The sequence below is a fragment of the Sander lucioperca genome, chromosome 8 (genome assembly GCF_008315115.2).
Source record: "Sander lucioperca isolate FBNREF2018 chromosome 8, SLUC_FBN_1.2, whole genome shotgun sequence".
NCBI classification, from domain to species: domain Eukaryota; kingdom Metazoa; phylum Chordata; class Actinopteri; order Perciformes; family Percidae; genus Sander; species Sander lucioperca.
The window spans coordinates 30,902,705-30,917,522 of record NC_050180.1 but is presented as its reverse complement, the minus strand read 5'-3'; the positions used below and the strand labels follow the sequence as shown (position 1 = coordinate 30,917,522).

Sequence of the window (14,818 nt, the reverse complement as noted above, 5' to 3'; positions counted from 1 at the left end):
TGTCACTAAAAGCCAAAAAAGTCATTCTGCTGGTAGTGCAAGAGGAAAAGTCATGAGATATTTTAGTCTGGGTAAAAGTGGTGAACCAACTGACAGACATTGCCATTAGTTCCATGCCTATGGTCTGACTTCTTTCTTCCAGCTGACAGCTTTTCTTTTTTGTTACGCAACATTTTCATCTTCACTAGTGTTTAGATTGTTTTCCATCCATGAGTAGCTCCCTCATTTCCATTGTGCGCTTCACTGTGAGACAATAGTGTCTATCCACATCACTGTCAAAATCAAAAATTGACTGATTTTAGTCCACGCAATATGCAGCTGGAACATCATGCTGAAATACTGTGGCTACTTTACAGTTAAATTTTTTTAAACTGTATTATCCCTTTCAGAAAATAATACAGCACAACATAAATTACCGTAACAACGAAAGCAATCCAAAACAGGCAAAGAAAAAGAAAGAACCTGGCCCAAGGAGGACAGGAGATCTTTAGGAATCCCTCTTACCCAAAGATGGAGCTGGTTTTCTCCAGAAGGCATACTCTAAAGAATCACAAGGATGCTTCATCTCCCTTTGATGTCTTTCTCTGATGAGATATAAACCCTGATGGCAAAACCAGACCTCTTTGAACAATAAAAAATTGAATCTCAGCGTCACAACACCAAAGGCACAGAGGCAGTGCTTTTGTAAACAAGCTGTTCCCTCGAGTGGATGAGGCGGCATCTGCAGGGTCGCTGATGCTGAGCTGGATCACACAAGGATCCTCCATATGACTGTAGGAATACATGCTATTATTGTTTCCTTATCAGTAGAAATATTTCAATAATATTATATATGTTATAATTTCAATGTTACGTGTCTTATGATCCTGGCTGTTGTTTAGTTTCCGGTTTTAAGTTTGTAGGGTTACTTCGTAATGTGTCATGTTTGACTTCCTGCCTTGTGTGTTTTTTTTTACGCATTTATGAGTGCCTGCCCCGCCCCAATGTGTCTCCTGTTACAACCCTCGTTGCCTTGTGTATTTAGTCTATGTTCTCCCTTTGTCTGGTGTCAGTTCGTTGTTGTATCTTGTTGCTGTTTTTATAGTGTTAAGTTTTTTTTTTGTATACTTTATTTATCCTGCAAGGGAAATTACACTCACTCTGTTGTTATTATTATACAATATATCTATATATTACACACAGGCCTGAATTACACACACATGCTCACACATGCTCAGTACCTATACACGCACTAATGGCGAGATGTCAGAGTCAGGGGGTTGCCTGTGGACAGGCGCCCCGAGCTTTGGGAGTTCAGTGCCTTGCTCAAGTCTCTCTAGCTACCAGTCCACCACCATACTTTGGTCCGTATGGGGACTTGAACTACTGACTGAGCTACTGCCACCCCTAGTTTCCTATATTCCTTATACAAGTGGAATTTGGAATTACGCTAGCTAGAACGTTAGAAACTTCATTGGAAATAACGTTAACATCTAACGTTACATCTAAATTGTGATGCCTAGGGGTCGCAAATTCGAGATCCTGATCTCGTAATTTTGAGAAAAGATCTCGTAATTACGAGAAAATAACTCATAATTTTGAGAAAAGATCTCGTAATTACGAGATAATTTTAAACACCTGGAAGGCGGCATATCTAGCTAGTTGTCAGCAGGCCACGGCTCAGTGATCAACTGTACCACCGAGAGGTAACATTAAATTCAGCTGGGTTAAGTTAGCGTGATACTTCTTATGTAACTTTATAGATAGTAGCCTATTAGTTAATGGACATATCTGTTCAACTGATCCTGCTCAAACACTACAATGTCCAACAGATCAGAATGGGCTTTCCGCCGGAACAACCGCAAAGTCCTGAGGTGCCTGTGCAAAGTCGACAAACTGATAACAATCCCATCTATAGTACTCAAAGACATAAGCATATCCCAATGTCTCAAACCCAAACCAAAATAAAAACGGATTGAACTAAACAGGTGAGACGTGTGTTGTAATGACTCAACTGTAATACCTAGTGTGACCAGCGGAAGGCGTCTAGGTATATGACTATGGTGTATGTGGGAGTTGAAGAAGAGTAGCTACAAGCTAGGTTTTGGCTTTTCTTTAACTGTCTATGGGTTTTGGTGATGATGTTGGTTCGTACCATAGACTGTATATTATTAATAATAATAATAATAATAATAATAATAATAACTAATAATATACAGTCTATGGTTCGTACCTAAAGTTTGAGCGCAAGCTCATTGTGGATTAAAAACCATGTCTCATCTTTAAGACACAAACAACACATGACGTAGGCCTATTTGCTTCCATGGCATCAGCTAGCCTGAAAGCTTCACACAAGAGATCTCATTATTACGAGCTCTTTTCTTATAATTACGAGATCTTTTCTCATACTTATGAGATCTTTTCTCAAAATTACGAGATCAGGATCTCGTAATTACAAGATAAGGTGTCTACATTTTTTTTCCTATGGTGAATGTAATACGCATCCGTACAAATGATCTATATTTAAAACAGAGATTTATACTGTATTTCGGCTACTTGATTGTTTCATAAAATTAAAAAAACAAGGTTTGTGCATATGACATGAGAATGAGTGTGTGCTTGTTTTTATGGAATTCTAAAATGTTGGTAAAATAGTTGCAAATAAAGTAATTCTTCTAAACTTGACTTGAAGTCTATTCTGAGAGAACTGCACCAGAAAAGTCTGGAAGGAGTGGTTTCCATGGTAACTTAGCTAAAGTTGCTTTGTGGGATTCAACATAATCTATTAATCTATTAATGATTATGCCTTCTGGGTGGACCCTGCTGTGCAGCTGCCCCCATGCTGCCCCTCCCGAGCCTGCCCTATGCCCCCCCTAACCATGGGCGTAAATCTCACCTAACAGTTGGGGGGGACAATAAATATAAAATTTCTGAAGAGCAATTTTTGAAGGGGACACAAATAATACAGCCACAATTATACTCGTAGAGGACGTGTACACAGAGGAAAACCTTAATACTATCATTAGTGTAGCATGGAGACTACCATTATCCTTCTTTTCAGTGTTTCTCTTGATTCAATGAAAAAGCTGACTAAATTGACCAAAATATTCTTCTTTAAAACCATGTATTTATTTTTAAGTTGTGTAATGGGAAATTTTATTTCAACATTATAGTTTGATATCTTACAAGATACTCTTATATACTTTACAGGAGTTTCCTAATAATCTTTAGTTTTGTTATAGACTTAGAGACTCCAAGAGAAGAAGCAACTGGCATCATAAAACCTTGAGCCTAGGTGAAGCTATTATTTGTGAAAGCTTTTTTTTGTTTTCAGAACTCAGTCACTCCTTTTTTAGATAAGGGTGAAAAAGGGCCATAACATTTGCTCTGTGTCTCCTTCTGTCTCTTGCTTTAACAGGTGTTTAGGCGAGAGCAGGATCAGAGGGGAAAGGTTGTAAAGTCGTTGTGACTGTTTATGGTGTTTTTTCATCTGCGTAGCTGCTAAACTTATCCTGGAGGGGCGTGGTTTAAGTGAGTTTTTACTATATAGATGTATGGTTTTCTAGCTGGGTCAGAAGACCCTTTCAGATGTGCCATGAGTACTTGTGAAACTGTTTTCTCTGCATTTGCAAATGTAAATAAATACTCAAAGACCAAACTTTGGTTTAATCCTCAAATCGTCCTTATTTGTTTCATCTGGTGTTTTTGATACGCACTCCTGCTGCTAACAAGAAAAACTTCCACTACAGTTGTTTACAATCAAGCCACAAAAATACCTTAAAGCATAATGACTTATTTTGAAAAAGGGTCCCCATATAAAAGAAATACAATGCTTTTGTACACTTGTTAAAATAGCTGATCATTTAATGTAAATTAGTGAGCCACTGGTAAAGCTCATCTGCAAACCCTGACAGCCACACACCTCCAAAAATATGAACTAAGCTCAACACACTTACCTGAGACTCTACACCTGACTGTCCCTGGTCTCCCTGTTCCTCAGTTCTTTCTGGCTCCTTTGCCTGTGACATAGTGACCTTAGTATTTCCATAAGCACCCATTCTTATAAAGATGTTACCAAATTGTCTTGATATGAGGACTTATTGTACTTACTTGGCGTTTTGGTGTAGGTCTACTGAAAAAGTATCTTATGTCTGTTTTTCTTTTCTCTTGTCATTTTATCTGGGCAACAACAACACAAATCTTTAACAGCAGATGTCTAAATATGAGTTAGGTTCATAGGTTCACCACGCGGTCATATTATAATTATAAAATGATCTTGCGTCCTCCACATAAATATTAGGTTTCATCTGGGTGAGAGGATATATATTTAACTGATCTGCCACTTAACTTCATATTGAGCAAAACACAATTGTAGATCTTCAATATTAACCCTAATATCAGTTCACACACATAACGTTAGCCTTATCAGTTTAGTTTAGTTTAGTTTAGCTTATCAATTAGTTGTAGTGGGTGCATTTCTATCCAACAAGCTATTAAACAAGCTAGGTAATGTTACATTATATTACACTAACATAGCAAACTTTTTTTATCATGACTTATTCATTAATTACTCTGCATCATTTCTATTTGAGAAAAGAAAAACTTCATCTGATGTTTAATGTGAATAAAACAGCCTTGAACCGCCTACTTACTACATTCCTGTCACTACCGATGTGACTGTGACTGTGAGTCGAGTGCAGATGGGTAACTACAGCATGCAGTGGACCAAACCACTGTGAGGCAAGGGAGGGGGAACTCAAAATGTTTCTAAACTTAAAAAGCATTTTTTGGGGTTTGTATTGTTTTACTACTTACACAGATATTTTAAGTATACATCATTGTTATTTACAATACACAGCATTGTTTTAATGATATTTCTAGGGGGGGGGCAACCCTTAGATTGGGGTGGGTCCTGACCCCCCCGACCCCCCTGGGATTTACGCCCTTGCACCTAACCCCAAAAGGATGGATTGACAGTAATCATACAAGCTTATCACAGGCTGCTAACGAGGTGAATGAACTGAACTGAACCTTTTGAAGTAAAATCTGAAATCATGTGGACAACATTTCACTGTCATTGTGCAAAATGTGCCCATTTTATCTGAAATTACCAGTCTCAGAGGTTGATGCTTTGTTTTTTCTCTTTTTGAATATTTCATTTAACATGTTTTTTGCAGACATGTATCCACCATGGTACAGTAGATCTTTTGGGGCTAACTAGGCTTTTAATCCCATTTTTAAATGATTTATTGCTGCTTTGATGCCTTTTGTATCCTTTTACCTATTCATCTTGTATTTCAGTGTGGCATGTCTGCTTCTTACCAAGTCCTAATGTAATATTTGTGCTTTTACTGGCATGTGTATACAGGGTCCTTGTGCAAAAGGCCATGAGCACCTTTAAATTCAGCAACAAATAACGGTTGAATGCTGTACTAGCCTGGTTCCGGCTTCTGAATTGTCGCCCACATCTTAGTTTCGTTCAGCGTATCAATGAAGTGAAACGAAATTGCAATTCAGCCCGACAGGCTCCATCTGAAATGCTTTTGAAATAAGTGGATGGTATTGGATTTAATACATTATTAAATGAAAAAACAGACTCCCATTCATACTTTTTGAAATGTGTTCCGTATGACATTTATAGTTTTAAAAGAAATGGATTCAATGAATAGTTCAAAACAATTCAATTAATTTAATAATTGAATTCCAAAATAAAAACATTTCTTCTCTTTTTTTTTTTTGCTCTGTTGGTTGAATGCAGACATAATGTACGTCCATTTCCAGGTGCATTACATGTATAGAAAATGCCTGCATTGCAAACACAGATAGAGATTGATTTCATTGTGTTACTGTGATCTTATAGAAGGGTTTGTTGCACAGCTCAGCACTCTCACCATTCAGTGAGAATGATGAGTGCCAAGAGTGCAGCTCTCCCCAGCTCACTGCCAGCTGTAACTGTGTCCCAACCACTTGCTATGTCAACAGGGCTGCCTTCCATCATCAATATTTATCAGAGAATCTGCACAGCGAAGGGAGTGCCGCACCCTTTCTACTACACACAGCTCATGCGTCTACATACTGTAACTTTGTTAGTCTCCTGAGCTGGTAGGTGTAGGCATGCTAGGTAAACCGAGAGACTCTCCACTATGCCAAGTGAAGACAATTTGTGCCTGGCTACATGGTCGGACAGAGCCAAATAACCACAGCTTTTAGCTGAACAGATTAGCATTTTTACAATGACATGGGAATTTGTCCCGAAAATGTCAGTATTATGTAACGTTTGAATTAAAATCGTGCTGTTTATATGTGTGTCATAAAGCTTTAATGAAGTGTTGAAACAAGCAAATACAGAATATTAGTGATTCATGTCATAACATTTTATTTTTTAGGAAACCTGTATTAAATTTTTAAGAGTTTTAGTGGTTGATCTCACACATTTTATCTAGTCCATTGCTTCAGAGCAACTCTACTTTCCCTGTGTCCTGTATGACCTGGATTTGTGAATGCTGTCAGGCTAAATGCAAGCTGCTCGGTTCATGTGCAAAGAGTCTTGGAAGAAACTGGCACTGCCGCACCAATGAGCAGATGTCTGGGAGAATAAATTGGCTGGAGAAACTTTTTCAGGCACCTGTTCAATCCATGCTGGTAGGAGACATCAGACAAGAGTGTACAGAGCTACATTTGCAACAGTAACAGACTTTCAGAAATAGGATGGGATGATTCAGTAGACAGCGTGGGTTGAGGTTTTTCACTTTGTGACTCAAAACTCAAAAACATATCAAATCAATGATAAAAGGAAAAAGTTAGCAAGAATCGTCCTGTGTCATGCAACTGGTTCTGATCAAAAAAATACTCCGGCACATTACACCCAGAAAAATAGCAATTTGTCATTTTTACACTTTGATTTTTGTATGGATGAAAAAAAAAGAGACAATGGTGGTGATTAGAGTGCGAGCTGGTAGCGAATATAGTTACCTTTGGACAGAGCCAGGCTAGCTGGTACCCCGTTTCCAGTCTTTGTGCTAAGCTAAGTTACTACTGGTGGTAGCTTGATATTTATCATAGAGACACAAGAGTGATATCGATCCTGTCACCTAACTCTCGTTAAGTAGGGAATAACATTATTCCTCATTATCTTTTTTTGGGATTATTTTGGGGCTTTTTGGGCCTTTATTCGATAGGACAGCTGGAGACACGAAAGGGAGGAGAGAGAGGGAGATGGCATGCAGCAAAGGGCCGGAATCAAACCTTGGCCGCTGCAGTAAGAACTGAGCCTTACTAAGGACTGAACCTTAGTATTCATCATTATCTTGATGAAGGTATTTGCCACCCAAATTAAATGGTGTTGGGAACACTGCTAATTTTACATGTGGTTGCTCATTTATTTCTTCACACTTTATCTCAAGATGACAATTATCTTAATTAATTAAGATTAACAATAATTAATTAATTAAGATTAACAATAATTAATTAATTATCTCTTCATCTCAAAACAATACATGATCCTGACTTTTCTGAAAATTGTCAAACTCAAAAAATGTTGGCACTCATTTACTTTTTATAGCTTCAATTTTAAATGTTATAACAAGTTATCCGTTATCAGGTGCTGACAAATAATTACCTCAAAATCTCAGGATATGTGTTAATCACTGTAATTGTACAGTTATGTATAGTCCTTTTGTTCTTTAGACTCCTGCATTTTTGCTTTGTTTCTCTCCAGGGATGCTTCTTTCTCTCAAGGCGCAGAGGAATTACTCCATTATGTAACTGACTTGACTAGACCATGAAATACAGAAGCTCGTTATCTCAATTTAAAGCCCAATCTGTGGTCTGAATATAAACAAAATAGTGGCCACACACACAAAGAGATTCTTCTGTCTCTCTTAAAGTGATTCCTTGAATACAGGGACTAACACTGCTCAACTAAATCTATAAGATCTTTTAGTACAGGAATATAAGATCCTATATTTGTAATCATAAATCATACATTTTCTTACCTATAAGTGGAATTCTATATGTGTGTACATTTAAGTTTAGATTATTTGTGTGCGCTACAGCATCAGTCATTTAGCAAATTACCAAATATGACAACTTTTTGTTTAATTTTCAGAACTTAAAGTGGTCATATTATGCTTTTTGGCTTTTCCCCTTTCCTTTATTGTGTTATGTATCTTTTTGTGCATGTTATAGGTTTACAAAGTGAAAAAGCCCAAAGTCCACCCCAAAGGGACTTCCAGAGAAAACACTGTTCACAAACTGCTCCAAACAGCTCTATTGTAGTCCAGCCTTTACTTCAGAGACAAACGTGCGTCACTTTGTATCACATGTTATAATGTTCGCCTAGCTGCTAGCATGGCATGCCCTCATACTCTGCAACTGACTTGCTAGCAGTGCTGACCGAGGTACTGCGCATGTGCGACTCCCAACAAAGATGGAACAGAAGTGAGATGCCTCACTCTGTAGCTAAAACAGAGAGCTCAACACACAGGGTGAAAAGAGGAGCTGCAGCAATGTGCAGTACAACAAAAATATGGTGTTTTTTGAAAATTAAACCACATAAACCTAGTCTGGTACAACCTCTAAATACAATTATGAACCTGAAAATGAGCATAATATGAGCACTTTAAAGATAAAATTAAACAATGCATTTGTTGTTAAGTTATCACAGGAAACGTTGATATTCTGCATATCAGTGGAAATCCATTTTATCAGTTGCAAACTTTTTCTATATAACGATTTAATAATAATAATAATAATAATACAAATATGTTATTGTATTACTTTTTTTTTTACTGTAAATCCTGATACACAATTTAGAATAATACAACAAAAAGCAATCAATACTGTATGGTATATTCTCAGAACGCTCTCTGTGATTGTCACGTGTGTCACAGTGTCTCTGTGGCTGTCTCTGTATCTGCACTTGGGTCTGGTTAAGCAACAAAGATATTAGACAGTTCTAGTTTGAAATCCCTTCCCTTTATCCTGCAGTATACCAACATCAAGCAGACAATTCAACTGGGCATTATCTAACAGATGCTCTCAATATAAAAAAATACCCTACTTATTATAATATTTAATGTTATCATTTGGTTTTGACGCAATTATTTAAATTCAGACCTTCAGTCATGAATGTCCCAAAGGACAGCACAAAGCACATAACCTTTCGAATTAGGTGACACTGAAGTGATACCTTCCATTAAAACCATTGATGTGCTAGCCGTGTCTGAATCATTCTTCAAATACCTCCACTTCCTGTCTCTACGAATAACAAAACACATCCAACCTAGCCGCTCTTCATCTCCGTTTCCGAGGCTTTGCAGCAGCATGTGTGTGTGTGGACCATGAATAATGCAAACCTGTCAGCGCTGTGTCTACTCTGTATGCTTTAAATGATTAGCCCAGTTTAAAAGTCAGCTTTGAGTAATCTATTATTTATTCTATTACTCTGCTATTGTCCTGAACTCTGCTGAATGCTCTTGTCACATTTTCATGAAATGTTTTTTGAAAATATGCAGCCCGGGTTAATATGCTAATGCTGACAGCCTGTGCTTTGCATTTGAACCAGTGTGGTATGAATGCAAATCACAGTTGTGCTTTAGATCATTGCCACATGCGCTAATACAATTAAACCTGAATACTGAATTGAAAATAACTCATGACCAAACATAGAGTTGTCAGATTGTCTATGTTCTGTCTTTTCAATATGACGTGTCTTAAAAGCCTGTGAATGATCTGGTACTTGTCATATACCCTATAATCTACTACCCAGCTGATATAATGACCAGTACTGCATTTAGTCCTGGTAATTACATGCTTTCTGTTTGCATTGTGATCAAATCCGTGAGGTTTTTTTCACCATGGAAATTACTTGCCGTTTCATTTCAAGCCGTCATTACACTGTGACCATGTAGACTACTGGCTTCACAGTGGCTATGACAAAGCTGCACTCCCTGCAACTACAGAGTGGAGATGTGAATACTATGAAATATAAACCCAAGTGATGGGGACAACCTGGATAGCCGGGTTCCAGACAGCTGAACAGTGTTAGTAGCTTTACTTTTAAAACGTATTCCTGATTTCAGATTACTGAAAACACGCCCTAAAATTTAATTTGAAACATATCCCATTAGATTACTCAATATAAGTAACGTAAATAGGGATGTCCTGATCATCTTTTTTGACCCCCGATCAGGTCAGATTTTTTAAATATTGAATATAGTCCCGATTCAGTACTTGTACTTGCTCAGACAATAGAGCTGCACACCGTTTTCTTGTTTACAAAAATAACTAAGTAAACAAAGTAACTAAAATATGTCTTAAGATTAATACATTTAACTTAATGCAACAAATGAGTCTTTTCTCAAAACAGTTCTCTTTAGGATCCCACCACCAACCAAAACATAAACAGTCTCAAGTTCCCCACTGGACAATGAAAACTAAACTTAGTGAAGCCTCTTGCGCCTAATAGTCACTCTTTGATAAATCTAAACTTAGTGACGACTCTTGCATTTAAAGATCCAATAACATGCTGCTTTTTGGATGCTTTTATATAGGCCTTAGTGGTCCCCTAATACTGTATCTGAAGTCTCTTTTATATAGGCCTTAGTGGTCCCCTAATACTGTATCTGAAGTCTCTTTTATATAGACCTTAGTGGTCCCCTAATACTGTATCTGAAGTCTCTTTTATATAGACCTTAGAGGTCCCCTAATACTGTATCTGAAGTCTCTTTTATATAGACCTTAGTGGTCCCCTAATACTGTATCTGAAGTCTCTTTTATATAGGCCTTAGTGGTCCCCTAATACTGTATCTGAAGTCTCTTTTATATAGGCCTTAGTGGTCCCCTAATACTGTATCTGAAGTCTCTTTTATATAGACCTTAGTGGTCCCCTAATACTGTATCTGAAGTCTCTTTTATATAGGCCTTAGTGGTCCCCTAATACTGTATCTGAAGTCTCTTTTATATAGACCTTAGTGGTCCCCTAATACTGTATCTGAAGTCTCTTTTATATAGACCTTAGAGGTCCCCTAATACTGTATCTGAAGTCTCTTTTATATAGGCCTTAGTGGTCCCCTAATACTGTATCTGAAGTCTCTTTTATATAGGCCTTAGTGGTCCCCTAATACTGTATCTGAAGTCTCTTTTATATAGACCTTAGTGGTCCCCTAATACTGTATCTGAAGTCTCTTTCCCGAAATTCAGCCTTGGTTCAAATTACAGCCACTAGAGCCAGTCCCACAATGAGCTTTCCTGAAGCCTGGTTCACACGGGACGATTTTAAAATTGTTGGCCGATTTTCCAATCCTGAGAGACCCCACATACGCCGATAAAAAATCACGGGTCTAACAGTTTTGGTCGTACAGCGTGTGGTGCGCAGCACACGGCAAAATCAACACATCACACACAAATCGATTTGACTCCCGAGCATTCCCAGGTCAGACGGGAAATCTCGCAAAATCCCTCGAGATCAAACGTGACTTCAGAGTAAACAATCATGGCGGACGAAGAGGATGCAGTGGCGATAGTTTGTAGTTTTTTTTAACCGAAAAAAAAACGTTATCAAAAGAAAAGGCGATGGTCAAAGAAGTGGAGACAACGCGAGCATGGACTATACCTGCTATACTTATCTCCGACGTCCACCGGACTTTCTGGTGCGCCATGCCGCTGGCTGTTTTGATTTTGTTTCCCGGTGCTTTCCTCGCCGCCTTGTCACCTCGCTTTCTGATTGGCTACACGCCACAGTCCACTGCGTGCTCGTTTGTCCCTGGGGGACACCACACACGAGGAGAAATCGGGCCAAAAAAATCCAACATGTTGGATATCCCCGATTTGAGATCGGAGCGGTCCCGACGTCCTTCCGAGCAGATGAGAGCAGTCTTAACACACCACACACGGCAGGAATATCTGATCAGATTATTTCACGATAATCGGAGCATCCTTAAGATTGTCGGAAGGGGTGAATCGGGGCTAAAATCGGCCTAATTATCCTGCCGTGTGAACCAGGCTTTAGGATGTGCCATTTCTGTGTCTGTAGCTTTAAATGCTATTGAGGAGGAGAGAGGGGGGGCAAGGTGGAGGGTGGGGGTGTGGCCTTGACCAACTGCCATGCTTTGCTTGTTTTCAAGCCATGATGTCTGTCTCTTTCTCATGGGTGGGCCAAATTCTCTGGGCGGGCAAAGCAGAGAAAGGGGAGCTAACCTTTCTCCTTATGACGTCATAAGGAGGAGATTCCAGATCGGCCCATCTGAGCTTTCATTTTCTCAAAGGCAGAGCAGGATACCCAGGGCTCGGTTTACACCTATCGCCATTTCTAGCCACTGGGGGACCATAAGCAGACTAGAGGAACTCATATTAATGTTAAAGAACCTCATAAAGTGACATTTTCATGCCATGGGACCTTTAATAGTCAATCTTTGATCAAACTTAATGTAGTGACGCATCTTGCACTTAATGGTTAATCTTTGATTTTCTTATCGTGTTTACCAATGTCGGCTCCAGGGAATAATTGTGTGTTCCATTTACCTCGGAACTCGGAAGCCGAAGCTGGGAATTATGTCACACCCGAGTTGAACACGTGGCATTTACAAGTCAGATTTTCATTGTTTTCATTAGCTCTAGCCAGGTTAGCAATACCAATTTATAACAACGCATTACGCTGTCTTTGTGCATACAAACAGCGACACAGACACAAATAACATAGAAGTGCTTATAAATGTATGTTACTACAGCATTCACAACTGTTGATGCACGTGTAGGAAGGGACGGGGGCGCGTGAATATAAAGTTGTGTAGAGGGGCCGACAACGCCACCTAGGTTTTGGCTTGAGGCCTAGGACCTCTTAAAACTACAACGATTCCAATTTGAGATAAAAGATTAAAAAACAGGTCCTTATTACTGGGGGAGAGCAGTTAAACCACTGTGTTTAAAACAGTGAGTAAAATAAAATAAAATAAAAGTATTTAAAAAGAATAAAACAATAACAAAAATCCTCCTTAAAAGAATTTAAAAACAAAAGCACAACCAACTAAAATTAAGCTAAAAATGGTACAGCAGAACAGGAGTGGGAGATTAAAATGTCCACAGGTCTCCGCTGGCAACCAGCTTCTTTGTCGTTTGGCTCTTCTCCTCGGGCATAGCCTGTAAAGGAGAACTCTAGGCCAGTCAAACGTCCTTTTAAAAGTGCCAGTTTTGGTATACTACTCACAACAAACACCGGTCTTAGAAAGAGACTTATGCGGAAGGGAGAAGTTTCACCTTCTCCCACTGTTGCCGCTAGCGATCGGTGTTTGAGTTTTTCGGTATATTCTCAGGCCTCCTCCAGACCAGGGACGATACTGTTCTCACTGTGCTCCGGTCTATGTGTCTCTCTGTCTGCTCCTCTGCCTGTTCCGTTCCGTCTGTTGTGCTCTGCGTCCTCCCTCGTCTCCTTCTGTTGCTGTTCTGTCCTTTTTATCTAAAAACCAGTCAATCCCTTCTCTGGCTTCCAGGTGCAAATCCTTTATCCTGATTACTACGTGTCCAGTGGCGGAAGTAAAACAACATTTAAAAACACACACCACAAAATAAAAGCATGCAATATAAAAGATAAAAAAAACACAGCAAATAGTAAAAACACAGCAACTCCAAGTAAAAGCATACTTAAATAAAATCTACTTCCGCCCCGTGACACACGGAGCAGCCATGTTGAATTTTTAGCTCAGGGTACTCTATGACCACCCTCCCCCTAATTCTAGGTGAGGGTTTAACATGTAAATGAAAATGCTGTGAGCTATACAAATGCAAATCAGGGTAGTAGGGGGAGTTTTACCACAGGTGACATTTTTCTAAAAGGTATTAACTTCATTTTAAGAAAATCTCTGGTATAAATAGATCAGGCTCAGTATAGCCTAATTATAGACTCTTAAATTTTAGCTTGAATTGATTTATTTAATTAAAGTATGCTAGATTAATTACTGTGTATGTCATTAGCAATGGCCAATGTTATGTAAAAAAATACACAAAACAATTTATTTCAACAATTCGTCAGGCTCATCCAAGATTGTCTGGTGGAATGGAGACAGAGGCACCACTGTACAGTTTTCTAAGATAAGTCTTTCTACTGATACCAAAACACTGTGCTTCACATAAAGTATATCAGCTTTGCCATTGCATGACAAAGTCCCAACCATTTGTCTTCCTAAAATACTGGCAAATTCAGCACCATATTCACATGTCCATGGCATATGAAGCTGTTGGCTCTGCTGAATTTGCCTCATAATCTGGACTTCAATTGTCCTGTTGTTTTTATTAAACTTTCCCAGGATTCCATTAAAACGCTCAAATGAAAAACACCAAAAAGAATAAACTGGTCTGTAATCCAACATGCACTCTTTTAATGAAGATGTAGATGCATGTTGGGGGTGCAGTGCAATGGGCCAAACAGTTCGAAAACTTTTGAGAGATATGTCTGCAGGTATCTATTTGCTACTTCCAGTCTATTGATGGATATTACTCTGGAGCAGAAAAATAAGTTAAAAATGCACTTTATTCATTCTAATTTCCAATTTATGTTTAATTTAATATGTTTAATTTTTTAATCATAATTTAATGATTTGTTGGGTATTTGTGAATTTTTTTTTATTGTACCTCCTAAACTGCCGTAGCTCCCCATTTCCTCCTCACTGTCTTGTATTGCTGAGGTAGGTTGCGTGTAAAATGCTGCTGCGCTATTTTGTTTTCTTTGAAAATTGTGTTGTGACCCTTCAATATTTATTGCCTCAAAGTTAATATGATATTAACTAGCTGTTTTGTGCAGTTTTTACGGTTAAATATAAGTTTTACCGATGCTTTGTTTAACTCT

At 38.5% G+C, this 14,818-nt stretch overlaps 1 long non-coding RNA gene across 1 annotated transcript; it reads right to left on the bottom strand.

Moving 5' to 3' along the window:
- Positions 1-12,965: 12,965 nt before the first annotated feature.
- On the bottom strand, positions 12,966-13,323 carry LOC118495606. The gene is made up of 2 exons (XR_004898086.1): positions 13,234-13,323; positions 12,966-13,116 (listed from the first exon to the last, which is right to left on the bottom strand). It is a non-coding gene; the product is annotated as an uncharacterized LOC118495606 (long non-coding RNA).
- Between the last annotated feature and the right edge of the window lie 1,495 nt (positions 13,324-14,818).